Source organism: Protopterus annectens, chromosome 3.part0 (genome assembly GCF_019279795.1).
Source record: "Protopterus annectens isolate FY-2018-M chromosome 3.part0, PAN1.0, whole genome shotgun sequence".
In the NCBI taxonomy this organism is placed as follows: domain Eukaryota; kingdom Metazoa; phylum Chordata; order Ceratodontiformes; family Protopteridae; genus Protopterus; species Protopterus annectens.
In genome coordinates, this window is record NC_056731.1 from 208,214,137 (window position 1) to 208,229,467 (window position 15,331).

The window sequence follows — 15,331 nt, forward strand, 5'->3', positions numbered from 1 at the left end:
ACACACACACACACACACACACACACACACACACACACACACACACACACACACACACACACACACACACACACACACACACACACACACACACACACACACACACACACACTCATCCATTTAGCTGCATTCATGCACCCAGAGACATGCCATACACACATCCACACATATATACAAAAAGGCCTACACAGACACAGACATTCACTGCTGCATTATATTTACCCGCACAGCCACTGCTCCCAGATCACTGAATGGGTGAACGTTGCTTTTTTATGCCACCTTGAGAGAAAATTAACTTGGCATAGTGATTTGTTTTGCTTAGTTTTAAAGGAGTCATTGTCATTTCTGGTGTAGAACACATAGCAAATTAACATTAGCCACTCCAACTGACTTCCACATTAGCATACAGCTTTTCCGAGTGAGACTGTTAATGCTTTATCACAAGCTAGGCGATGGCCACAGTAGGAGAGGAATCTCGAAATCAAAAAGGCTCAACACAATGCAGAAACCTTCTGAGATAAGGTTTCTGCATTGCACTAAACTTTTCTGAACATAAGGAATTATCCACAGTATTAAGAGTTTCAGACTCTTAGGAAAACATTATTGTAGACCATTTACTAACACAATTTCAGAGATTGTAAAAGTTAGTTTAATCAAATGTTCTGAATTATTTTCCCATTTTATGTCATTAAACTGTTTCTTCTCCCTTTAACTATTTTATCCCTGAGAACTTACTGTTTTCCCACGTTAGTACCTTGCATAGAATCATAGGACACTACTAGACTAATGGCTCTGGGCCCCTTACAAGCCTAGACAAGAGTTTATCCCCCAAAAAGAAACCCCAGTCAGCACCTGTCACCCCTGTCAATGAGGGATACAGGTGGAACTCCTGGGAGAAATTTGTGGTTACCCATCCACTCATCAAGGCTGCGCTTGAAAAGGGTCAGAGACGTATGTTGTTTGATGTGTATGGGGAGTCTGTTCCAGAGATGGGACAGCCTCTGGGAGACAAACCTGTCTCTCCAGGAGGTTTTGTTATTGTCACATATTAGATTTAAACCTTTCAATAGGGTACTATGCAAGGAGTTAGACTTACGGATATGGAGCATCTGTAGTAGAACAGGGTCTGAGATTGCCTTGTAGGTGAGACACAGATAACCTCTGAGCAATGTGAGACACAGATTACCTCTGAGAAATCTGTATGATACAGAATAGCATGATAGTGATTTGAGACTGTCTACAAAGGACAGGTTTTAGAGGCCATGGATTCTCTTTGTGAGGTATTTCTGTGGCCTTTCCAGTTGCTGCAGGTGTTTGGAGAGGTACATACCAAATGAGGTATTGTTCTCAATTATTGGCCTAATGAAGGAGAAGTATTGAGAGGTATTAGCCTTCTTTTTTCTGGATGCAATCCCGTTGCTAATGAGGTGAACCAAGTAAAAGGCTTTTCTGACCACTGCCGCTACATGATGGTCAAATGTGAGATTATTGTCAACTTGTGTACCCAGGTCTCTCACCACAGGCTGTGTGCTTAGGGGGTTGATATTAATGTGGTAATCACTAGGGGTCATGTTTTTGCCAAATAGTTTGGTAATACGTGTTTTTGCATTTAACTTAAGGCTGTGAGTTTGGCACCAGTCATTTGTTGTTGTGAGACCTTCTAGAAGTACGTTAACATCATTTGGGGAGTCAATAACAGCACCCGACTTACAGTCATCCACAAACTTGGTCAGCCACAGGCCTTTTGTTTATGCCTGGACCTCTGAGAAGTAGATGCCAAACAATAGGGGTCTCTGGATAAATCCCTGGGGGACACCACTAGTGACAGGTCTGCTGTCAGAGGTGGTGACACCTATTTTGACCTTCTGGGTCATATCAGTGAACCAGTTGGCCACTCACCTGATGAGATAGGGATTTATGCCAAGATGTGTTAGCTTTTTGATGATACTCAAATGGGTGATTGTGTCAAAGGCTTTGGCCAAGTCAAGGTAAGCTGTATGTACTGAATTTCCCTCATCCAATGCCTTGGTAACAGTCTCAAAAAAGTCAACCAGGTTCAACAGGCGAGACCTGCCCTTGACAAATCCGAACTGGGTAGGATCAAGTACCTGGAAATTGCCTATGTCCTTGTTTATGAGGTCCATAATAATACGCTCCATGGTCTTACAGATCAGATTTGTCAATTAATGGGGCAATAGTTTCCATAGTCAGTAGTGGCACCACCTTTGTGCAAAGGGGATGACAATAGCAGTTATCTGCTGGAACAAAGCCTGTACTTAGGCTATGCTTGAATAGGGTCCTCAATGGGAAGGCTAGTTTTTGTTGGAGATGTTGCAGAATACAGCCTGGGATACTATCAGGTCCCATGGAAGCTGTGTTCTTTGCCTTGGATAGGGCATTTAATACTTGATCTACGGAGTTGTGAGCTGTGGGAGAAGTATTGGGATGAATGGCATTAAAATGACATTGTTAAATTCTTTTGATTCAATGACTCTTTCTGTATATCAAGGTAATCAGCAACAATATCAATATATTAATATGCTATTCATCTTCTCTACTTCAATATAATGTAATAGATGCTGCCATTAATTTGGAGGATACATAATATAAGCCTTTTTACAGGCCAAAAGATCATGGGTTTCAGTCAAAATTGCAACACCACTTGAATGGCATTTAAGTTTTAATACTCAAGAACTGTATGACATCCTATTGCAATTTTTTTTTCAGGACATTAGGTCTAGAATGAAACATTTAACATACAATGCTATCATAAGGACATCACTACTGAATTTTCTTTAATATCACATCAAATAGCATCAATTAGTATGTAACATGGTATCAATTTAACTTTACTCATACAACAAGCTGGTTATTACTTACAAAAGCCTCTAGTAGCAACAGTACTTACAGGTTAAATAACACGGTGTATAATTATTATTATTACCTGGAAACACACAAAGCGAAAGCTATAAAAATGAACACTTCACTTGCTGCCTGGTTATGTGATGGTAGATTCATAAGTAGTTCCTAGCCATGCAATTCTGGAGATCATTAAGAAGCATATCCAAAAGTTCTCGGTTGTACCAAAGTACTGTCTGGTTAAGTGACTTGTTCAAGGTCATACAATAGCCAAATGAAGGCTAGGAGAATTAGACCTTGCACTACAGGAAGTAACAGCAAATTAAGGCTGAGCGAATCAAGCCCTGCACCACAGAAAGTCATTTGTTAACAGTGCATAATTAAATACTCTGTGCTAACTGCCAAACAAACAAATCCAGTGACATGATAGAAGAATATAGCTCTATATATTATCAAAATCAAGCATGGCTGTACATGGTAATCCTTATTGGTATTTATGTCTGTTCACCCAGTCATCAAGACTTGTCTTAATGTTAGTCAAAGCAGTACTTTGTTTGACCTGTTGTGGTAACTTTTTTGTAGACAAGGAATATGATGCCCTAGGAACCTATCTTTCCAGCAAGCCTTGTTTATTTGTTGAGGTAGATTTACATCTCTAGCATGGGTGTTTGTTGAGCACCTGCTTTGCAAAGAAATTGGATGTCAAATAGGACTGCGTCTTTCATGCTCAGAAAGCAAGAAACACATTGACTCTGAACAACCTGTAGCCTATGTAGTAAAAGGAGGTCTGTACTAATGTGTTAGGGATACCTGAAGGATTTAAGGCCTTAACTATTCTTGGTTTAGTATCATTGAGAGCTTTCCATATGAGTGATATGCTTGGATTTATACATAACAAAAGGGACACTGTATTTACCGATCATCTGACCAAGGAAGAAAGCAGCGGTAGGATTACTTCTTTGGATCTTGAATATATTCCATTAGAAATTCATTTGGCCATATAGAAGGATTTTCTGACTATGGTGAAAACATGACAATCAACTGTGAGAGTTCTTCACATAAGTGTCCCCATTTCTTATGAACATATCTGACTGAAGTTAGCACCATGGAGAAATATATTACTAAGTATGAACTTATCATTCTTTTTGGTATCTGTGTGAGAAATGTAAGTCCTTCTTCAGATGTGTTAGGAATCTAAGAAACAGTGTCCAGCAATGTACTGAATTAGTCAATGATAACACCACTTACTCTTCCAAAAACAGCAAAGTTGCACTCCTGAGTGTGTCATTCTTTGGATGAGATGTTAAACTGAGACCCCCCCCCATCTTTTTCTGTTAATGGTAGCTGCTATGAGATCTTTTACATTCATCTGTCAAAAAGAGTAGGGGAAGTTCCCCAGTACTCTAGCCAAATTTCCTCTAGTAGTATAAATATCACCAAGGGTGTCCCCCTGAAAAGACTGTACTAGCCTGTTTGGACCAACCTGATCAACAAAGGATATTGAAATTAAAAGTTTCAAATTAAACCCATATCTCTCCCTACATTTTAAAAGCAAAGAAGAAAATAGCTTCAGTGCTGACAATTTTGAGCAGTGTTTATGGTAAGTGAGGGGAAACAGAGACAAGTAATGGGACACCAGAATGGGTCCGGGGGGGGCTGAACCGTTCCCCTGCCTAGTGCCCATTTCACCATGCACCATGATTTAGCTCTGCATCAGTTTTATATGAAAAGTCAGGAAACAAACTCCATCCAAGCTCAAAAATTCAGACACGGGGAATATCACTGATCTAGCCTCACATTAGTTTGGATTTTTGAAGGGTAGATCCTGCCTCTCAATCTGGTAAGCTTTTTGAAAAGAACACTGATTAGTGATAATTCTATGCACAGTACCCAATGCTGAAAAACAATTGCCCTGTCCATTAATAAGGCACAGATTAACAACAAAACACCTTCTAGTAAATCTAACAATGGTTTCAAAATGAAAGCAATGAAGGAACATTAACATAACATTAGCAGAGAAAAATAAATGTACTGGATATACATGTTTAATTATGTATTTGTCCATTCTGGACACATTTACCTAATCAGCACCTTTTTTTTAAATTTATTTATTTATTTTTTTACTCTGAGAAAAAATCCTCTTCTTTTTTGAAAACTGTAATGATGGCAACACTTCAACTAACAGTACCCACAGTCTTATCTGTTTTCAGTATAAAAAGAAATGATTTGCCAGATTACTCATTATCTGTTTTGACCTTATGCTCAGGGGAAATATAAAACTATAGTTTGGCTACGTTTTGCAGGCAGGGTATAGCAAACTCAATAAATAGATGGGATCTTTTATTTCCTTAGAGCTGATCACAATCTTACCTGGTATAATCTTTAGGTAAGAATATTTTGTACAGACTAAGCAAAACGCAAGGAAATGTTTAAAAACAGTATCACTACTTTGGACAATTGTACCATAAATTCTTTCTTCTGATTTGGCCAGAATGCTATTCCAGGTCCCCATATAACTAAAAAAGTTATAAACCAGAAATTAAGGACTGCAACTAAAAATGTTGACCTTACTTCAAGGGCATAGCTAGCATTGCATTAGTGTAGAAAATATACTTGCATGTTATCAGCGTATTGTAATTCATCACTGGGCAGGCCTGCATGCTGCAATATTATGTGAATTTATACATTCCTAGCTTTAAAAACAAGGAAATCTTGTTGTTTGGTATACCCAGTCATTCTAAATGGTGTTAAATAGCAGTGTGGCATATGAACTCTACATTTAACTTTAAATGACTGAAATTTTGAAAACTTTTGATCTGAAATGCAATTTCAGTCATTTGCTGCTAGGTTTTTACCTCACAACTTCTTCACCTATCCTAGGAAACCCAGTGGAAAATTAACTTACTGGGAGTGAATTTAGCAAACATTTGGAGTTCCAGCCTCAAGTGTCCATAAGATAGAACATCTAAAGTTCTGTACTGCCTTAATAAAACTTTATAAAATTATATACTGAATGGTCAGAAGTGTGTTATATATGACACTAGTGCAAGTATGACAAAGCAACTGATTTTATTAAGCAATATTCACAGTACTACTCCTTAAAGGACATTTATTGATCGTTTACCTCAGCAGAATACCAAAGAGTGGTAAGATTTTCAGAGAAAGACTGATATTTATGGATGTGCCAGTTGTGCTTTGCCAGCACACTGATGACAGTTGACTTCTGCTTCCATATCAGAATGTTCATTCTTATTGCTGTGAACCACCATTTCTGTCGCCTGACATACATTACATTACGATTTTATTCTGCCTGCTTATCTGCTACAAGCAGCAAGGCTGTTTTTTAAAGTTCAGCTTGCATTTGGTATCTATGCAGTGGTATACTGATTTATATTTAAATCTTGCCTGCATTTTATTCTGTTTCAAGGGAATCGAGGTCATGAAAATGTTATGCATTTATTTCTATAGTTGCCTATTTATTATTTTGGCAAGACTCACTGGAACAAATACTTATTTATAGATGTGTCCCTTAAGTTTCAGTCTGGTTTGCATACCTGCTTAGAAGTCATATGCATGCAAAATGAGACTTAAAAGAACCAAACACATATAATAGTACAAATTGTCAGCATAGTTATAGCCACTTCTGTTTTTGTTTGTTATATTCATATACTTTGCTTTTTCATTTGGAAAGCTATCTCTAAGGTTTTCCCTGAAAAGTACAGCACAAATCTGCAAAGCCAACTGATTACCAAAATAATGCAAATTAATAAACTGTGAGATATAAAAAGGTAATTTCTTCTGTACCACAAAGTGTTTTCTTTATCATCCTTTGTGCATTTTGTTTTAGAATCTGTCTAGCAAGCAGATACAAAGTCTTGCAGAAATAAATAAAATAAAATAAACAGCTAACGAAGAGGGTCTGGTGGATGTTAAAACAAATACATAAACTGTCAGCATAGATCCCCTGAACATTAAAAAAGTGAAGACACAAAGCGCTTTATGTTCATGATCTTGTAGATTTTGACAAATGAGCCCAGCTTTATCTTCCTGAAACTGCTGACAAGCAACATGGCATTGATACATACCACATGTCACTCATATGCATTAGTGCCGTGTATAGAGGAAGCCACCTTGTGGATGAATGTTTTATTGTTGTTTATATGTTCGTCTCCACATCTTCTAAATGAAAATGTGCCCATTTAGTGAGTGCCTTCTCCATGAGACAGATCAGAAGTAGCAATAAATATCTGAAATCAGTTTCCCAACAGGCAACTTTACTGCCGTAATAGCAGATTTACTGCAAATACCTGCTAAATGGCAGAGACAATACATATTAGCAGTGTTCAGTTGATTTGTTTCATGCTGTGCAACACTGATTTATTTCTTTATGCTACTGATAATATTCTGTATGAAAAAAATGAAACTGGCAACAGGAATGCAGAGTTTATAAAAAAATTCCTCTAGCCAGTTATTTTTAGCTATTGCAATGACTTATTCACACTGTCATGCAAAAATACTGAAAATATTGTTTCTTGAACTTGTCAAATCCCCTGTTACATTCATAACAATGTTGTAATTAGAATAATTATGTATATATAAAAAGGGTTTGTCTGACATGAGTTTACAACATTACCTTCATAAATGGAAACTTAGGGCTCAATCAGAACTTTTAAAAAGGAAAATAACCTGAACCTGAAAAGGGTACACTCAATAAATGATTTGAAGCATTATATAAAACTATCTATATATAATTGGAAGCTCTGTATGCATCAATACGTCTTCTTTATTTGTAATATAAATTAAAAAGTGACCAAGACCCAAGTTTCTTAATATTTTTGACAGTGAAAGGGTTCAAGCCTAAAAGCAGACAGGTAAATGGACACTCGCGCACGCACACACACACACACACACACACACACACACACACACACACACACACACACACACACAAAATGCAAGCATATTAACCTCCGAATCTAAGAAAGATACAAAGATTATTCAAGGTATGTGTGTAGTTTTCATTTTTTTCCTTTAAAAGGCTCAGAAATAAAGTAGCATTAAAACATTTTAATGCATAGTCTCTATTTAAGAAATAATTTAACTCTGTTCTTTTGGGCCATTCCAACTACTGTCCACAAATTAATGTAACATGATTTTAATGGCTGTTTACCATATTAAATTATTTCAGAATGAATTTCATGTACGTCAGTATAAACAATTGCCATAGTAATTTCACTTAAGTTGGTACGAATAAATCTTTCAGCAATCATATTTTTATATCATATCACTTGCACACATGAGCAAACTTTCTTTACCTGTTGCAGGTCAGGCAGATTTAGAGTATTTTGACTTATCAATTGTGTGTGGCACCTATATTTTCCCTTTTGCACTAACAGCAGAAGGACAGAAAGACAATCAATATTGTGAATTTGTCCTACATATCTACTTTTTTATTGCCTTACTCCTGATTTCTAAAAAATGGCCTTAAGGGTGCAAATAAAAGTAAAGGCATTCATTTTTTTTTTCAAACATACTATGACTTTATTGTAGCTTTAACATTTACAGAGAGATATTTGTTGTATGGAGCTCATTTTCTGATATTACATGCCAGATTCATTAGCAGCTGTACCAAGTATGCACTAAATGGGCTGCTTTAATATGCACTAAATGTACATTGTTTTGAGTGAATAGACAACACAAGCATAACTCCTGACTTCTTACGCCTAATTTTAGTTTTCCTACCCATTTTTTTCAACCATAAATATTAAGGGGGATTCATAAAGGTTACCACAACGTGTAGACTATGTTTAGACTTACTGTAATCTTTCAGAATGAATAGACAGCACACAAATGTGGTAAGGATGTTCATAAATTCAGATCATGTACACTTAGTGTAGGTGACCCTATGAGTTTACTTCAACTGTCAAAACCTTTTGGTTGTATGAATTTCATTCTTTGTGAGGTATGGAAGACCACAGCATTTGTACAATTGTTGATATTTATGGATTTAATTACTTTGGATAAGTCAAGTCAGTAACTATGTAAACTTGTATGTGGGTTCATCTTAAACCAAAAACATGATACATATTTTTATAGAAAGATCAGATTTGGGGAACTGCTAATGACTGAATTTATACCACTAAATACCAATAGAGAATTATGACTGGACTGGATTTTTCAACTCATCTTCAAACAAAAATAATCACCAGTGGTTGCCTACCAGAAACCATCAGTGACCATCTTCCTATCTTTCCTATAAGACAGCAAAATCCTATCCACAGAAAATGACACTATAAGCAGGCATGCAACCTCAGCAAATTCCAAGTACAAACTTTTATTTCCAACCTTCAGCTATATAACTGGGATATTCCAAAAAAAAAACATGCCTCTAAAGGAAGCGGTCTCAGAATTTAACAAAATATTTTTAAATACACTAAATGAACCGGCTACCATTAGAACAATTAACCTAGCACATTGGTTAACAAAAGAAAACAATTAACTTGCTTGAAAACAAAGGTCACAGTGCAAATCTCAAAGCAACTAGCAAAATCTCAGACATCTCAGAAATCATACCAAACCCTGTATAAAAACAGACCTCCAGGAAAAATACCAACTTAACCTAAAACTCTTCTCCACTCCAGTCAAATAGCCATACTGATGCTATCAACTAATTATAATATTCTTAACATTGCCACCTGGTTCAACAACCACTTCAACCAGTTTTATCTCTTGACAAAAATAATCCCTCCACTACTCCCCCATCACCTACTTAGATGAATGACTTTACAATATCCTTCTTCTTAAAACCTATCTCTACCTCAACAATCAAAAACAACTCAGAAATCTAACAGAAACACAGCTTTATAGCTACAGATAACCTTACAAGTGATAAAATCAAAATGGCTTCAGACAGAATGACCTACTCGGTCCCCATACTTATTAGTAATTCCTTTACAAACAGACATGTTCCAGCCAGCTAGAAAAAGAAATTTATATCATACCTCATCATAAAGGTGGTAATTAAACAGAATCCTGTAATTACAGACCTACCATAATACTGTCTCCTTTATAAAAATGTAGAGAAATGCATTGAGCACCATACCACCAGCAACCTCCTCTCAGAGACCCAATGCACTTTTTTCCAAGTCATTGCACTACAGCAGCCCTTCTACATATCACCAACCCAATCAATCATCATAGTAATACAAGCCTCTTAGTCTCATCCATCTTCCTTGACTTATCCAAAGCATTTGATACAATCTCTCATCCTAAATTACTAAGTGAACTTTTCTCCCTAGGCCTCTCCCAACTGTTTTATCCTGTTCAATGGCTAACTTAACAAAATATAACAAGCTGGAAATGGCAACTCACCTGCTCAGCTTTCTTTTCTGTTCCTGTAAGTGTTCCCTAACACTTGATTCTTGGTGGCCTTCAGTTTAATATATTCAAAAGCATGCTACACTCAAGCTACTTTTGTACAATATGCAGAGGACTCCACCATCCTGGCACTGCAAACAAGTCTTATAGAACTCCAAACAATCACCCAAGTATCCTTTTCCTTTGTCATATCCTTGGGAAGGAAGGATAACCAATGCAAGCCTGCTCTTCACCCCTAAGAAAGACAAATTAATGTTATGTACACACAAACAGTTCTTGAAATACTCTTACAATATTATATCAGCCAATAAGTCTACCATGGAAAAGGTAACCCATACAAAACTACTATAGACAAAAATCAGAAATTTGATAGCACATACATCAAGTCAAAAAAGCATCAAAGATGGGACTTCTCTGCTTGTCCAATCCATACCTAATTGATGCAGCAATGAAAACCGTTACCAGGCCTACCACCTTCCTGCATGCCTATATTCATCAGCCATATTTACAAGCTTGTAAACCACACTGCAAAGAGGCATGCTACAGCAAAGTAGCAAAAATTTGCTACAAGCCTGTCAAATAGGACTCACCACTGGCTTGCCTTAAAACAACTACAGTGGTTAGAACAACACCATCTACTCGACACCCAGCTAGTCACAGCCTAATTTTATCCTCAATCCTGATAACTGTCCCTCCTTAAAACATCCTTCAGCAATAATCATCATGTAGATATTTATGCTACAGTGAAAATCTTCTAATGGCCATTATAAAGTCAAACAATGCAGCAAGAGATGTTCTCTATTCCAGTTATGGCACCAAACTTTGGAACAAGTCAAACCTTCCGCTAAAACAAATAGCCAAATTAAATATACTCATATTAATGCAACAGCTGACTGACTCCTGACTGTGCTCAAGTATTTCACCAGGATAGTGTGGAACCTTAAAGACACTACCATGCTGATAAGACATCTGGCTTCATATTACTTAAGCGCAAACTATAAGCTGCTTGCACAGATGTACTATCTCAACACCATTTTCCCACAACTCTATCCCTTTCCCTCCAATTTCCCTCAATACACACATTCTGTCATATCAGGCCCCACCACATCTTCCCACTTTTGACTATTTCACTGTATTCCCCCTTCAATTTCTCATTTTCATCCAGCTGTAAGATTAAGTTACACTCTTTTAATGTTGTATGAATTGACTGCCACTATTGATTATCTTTAAATTAATATCATGTTTTTTATAGTATTTTATATATTAGTCCATTACACAGTGTTGTTGTTTGTGTTTAATATAGTGTTTCATTAGAACTCTACATATCAGACCATTATCGTATGTTATCTTTAATCGTATTGCAGTGTTTTTCTTAGAACTATATATATTAGAACAGTATTATACGTATTTGTATTCTCATTGTTTGAAGCTTTTCTCTCTTATCCTCTGCTGAAAAGAGGCTTTGCTTGTCATGTTGAACATTCCCCAGTCAAAGAAATGCATACTTACATAAATTAATGTGAAATAATTAAATAAGTAAATAAAGATTGTCAAAAACTGAAATAAAATTTTAAGGAAAGTCAAAATTAATCAATGTTTTTCAAAGCATCTTTTAATTCTGATGTGTTCAAAACAAATCACATAGTAGAAAATATAAGAAGAATTCAAGACTCATGGGCTTTTAGGTGACTAATCAAAATATACATGCATGCTTATAATTCTAAAAATGGCAGCAATATAGAAATGCCAGTAACAGAGAAAAGGGCCACACAGAAACCAGTAGAGAACAGCTTGTGCAACTTTTGCAGTTTATTTGTGTTACCTGTCAACAGTGAAGGTTATTACTTAGACCATTAGAAATTTAACTTTCATTAGTTAATCAGGCAAGCCTTGTTATAACTCAGGCTGAATGCCTATTAAAGAAAAAGGTCATGTGTTACCCTTCTTAACAAAGGAATGACTCATTTTTATTCCTGACCAATACTAGGATATTGCATTGGATGCTTGGTTGTTCAGATTTATCATTGTGGTGGTTTCCTAGTTGAAAGTACTAAAAACTGGTCTTGGGGAAAATCAGGTAACAATCTAACCTGGGACACCTTAATGGTACATTAGCAGTCATAGTCCTATGGAATGCAGAGAAGGGTGTCCTGGGTTCAATCGTAAGGCAAGAGTCAATGTTTTAATTTCATGCTCAGTTGTTTCCGTCTCAAAAAATGTCTCTTAAACTTGTTTCAATAAATGATGTATGTGCAATGTCCAATATAATCTATGTTTACTTGTATACAACAACAGCAACAACTTGTATTCTATATGGATGAACCAATTATTTGTTGGCACATATACTATAGGTGAATCTGTTGTCATCTATGAATATTTCTCATAGTCTTGACCCGCCCTCCTCCCCTGTGATGCTTTCAGATATCACAGTCTTTAGTAAACTTTTCCAACAATATCTCAAAATATATTTGGGCAGAAAGTATAACCACCCTATTAGAATAAATGAATGAATAGCTTTGAAAACAAAATTATGTGAAATTAAAAGAAAAACTTTAGAACAAATTAAATAATAAGTATCCAGACGTGCTGAATACAAAATGCCTGAAAATGAATATACTGATGAAGTGAATGGACCTGGAAAAAAATTAAAAATGAAACAGAGGGAAGTCCTACACTTTGTCAGTAGTCAGCTGATCCACAATCAAAATGGAGTCACTGACAGCTCACCAGTATCAGGTCAGCCTTAGGCATAGGCCAACGAGATGATCACACAGGGTGCCGATCATCTAAGGGCATTCTTCAATATTTATTTATTTACTTTTTAAAACAATGAAACAGAGTGTTTGCTTGCTATAAAAATAAACTAATAAATGTGAAAATACCACAAGATGCCCACAATAAAAATGCACACTCAGCTTACAGTTGATTTGACATTCAGATCATGTTAGACTTGAAAATTGTGAGGTTTCTGTGGCTAGGACAGAGCAGAAACTTTGCAATGTTCCAATGCAGTATGATGGGCAGCGAGAGGCTATAGTGCCCATCTGTGGTTTCCAATGGTGGTGGCATAAGTGTTTTTTTGTTTTGTTCAAAGATGCTGGCAGAAATCAACCAGATACCTGTGGAGCACAGTATTTGACTTCCTTGAAAAATCAGGACAAAGTTAAAAATAATGAAGAACTGAAGCAGTGGGTGGAAGGAATAAAGGCCCAAAATCAGGGCCAAATTTTAAATATTACACTAATTTTTAAAAATTTTTAAATAGTACTCTAATTTCTTAAAAACTGTGGTGGTGGTGCTGTGGTAGTGTTGTCGCCTCACAGTAAGACATTCCCCGTTCGATTCTCAGCAAGAGCGTCTTTGTGTGGAGACATGCGTGAATGGGCGTACCTTCGTCAAAGGTTGTGCATCAGCGGCGGCAACTCGGCATGTAAAAATCTTCTTCCAATCATTAGCGGACCAGAGTTCCGCTGTGGCAACCCCTAACCGGGAAAAGCCGAAAGACACAACAACTCTAATTTCTTTAAAAGGTTAATAGAACAGCAGTGTTTTATACAACAACTTGAATTTTCTGAACAAAGAAGTAAGAAACTCTAATATCTGTCATTACAGATTTAGTGACTGTAATTCTCAGTGATTTACCAGAAAATCATTTATTGGTGGGTAGAACTAAAATATTAGGCAAAATCAAGGAGAGTTGAGAGATACAGTTGGTGTCTTGTAGTACCTAGAAAAGACAGACTAGATAAAATAATATATTTTTTGCTGTTGTTGGTGTGTGTGTGTGTGTGTGTGTGTGTGTGTGTGTGTGTGTGTGTGTGTGTGTGTGTATGTGTGTATGTATATATAGATATATGCACATAGATAGACAAACAGATACAGATAGCCAAACCGGTCATCAGAGATATGGACAAAGTATATATATCTATATATATATATATCTATATATATATATATATATATATATATATATATATATATATATATGTGTGTGTATATGTGTGTGTGTGTGTGTGTGTGTGTGTGTGTGTGTGTGTGTGTGTGTGTGTGTGTGTGTGTATATGTATATACAGAGAGAGAGGGAGAGGAAAATACCTATCCGCTGTTGTTTGTTCATTATTCTGGCTTTGTATGAAACAGCTTGGAATACTTCAATGTGTGGCAATTGTTTGTATAGACAAAAGGTGACATATATTACATGACCATCCTTTTTTATCACAATCATATGCCTATACTGTACACAGAAGTAGCTATAACTGCTGGGTGGGGGCAGAGACAGATCCAGCACTAGGTGACTTAGGCAATCACCTAGGGCCCACTGGCTGGGCTTGGGCCTGCTACAACATTTAGTTTTTAATTAAAAAGAAATAATAAATTACATTTCTTCTTTAAGGGCATTCGTTCTTCTTTAAAAAGGACCTCTGCAACTGTGTGTCCCTGCATGCATCAACGCACACACCTGCTGTTGCGTCTTCTTATCCCCATCCACACATGGAATTTAAACACAAAATGTAATGAATGTTCTATCTGTAAAGTATATGTGAAAACATTCCTGCTGCAATTATGCCTGCCTCTTACTTCTTCTGGACATGGAATGTATACCTAATTCTGCCCAACAGAATTACATGAATGATGGTGTGTGTGTGTGTGTGTGTGTGTGTGTGTGTGTGTGTGTGTGTGTGTGTGTGTGTGTGTGTGTGTGTGTGTGTGTGTGAAATGTCCCAGTTAGTGATGACAGGTTAGTTGATTGGCTCCAGGTCAAGCCACGTACTTTAGTTATGAAGGCAAGAGCCTGCATCCTGTACAACAACTATCAACCTACTCAAAGTGCATTTTCAGAGGAAATGAGTTTCAGTGCTTTTTCAAGGAACAGAATTTCAATGCATTTTTAAGGAATTGTAAGCTTCAGTGTATTTTCAAGGACTTTTGAGCTTCAAGGGAAGAGTAGCTTATTGCTGCTCATGCTATATCTGTTTTCAATATGCAACTATTTTATTTAGCAAATGGTTGTCATTGTTTGTGCTATAGAATTTAAAATCAGTATGTTAGTAGCACAACAGGTATGCTTTTGATGCAGAAGGCTGCAGGTTCTACT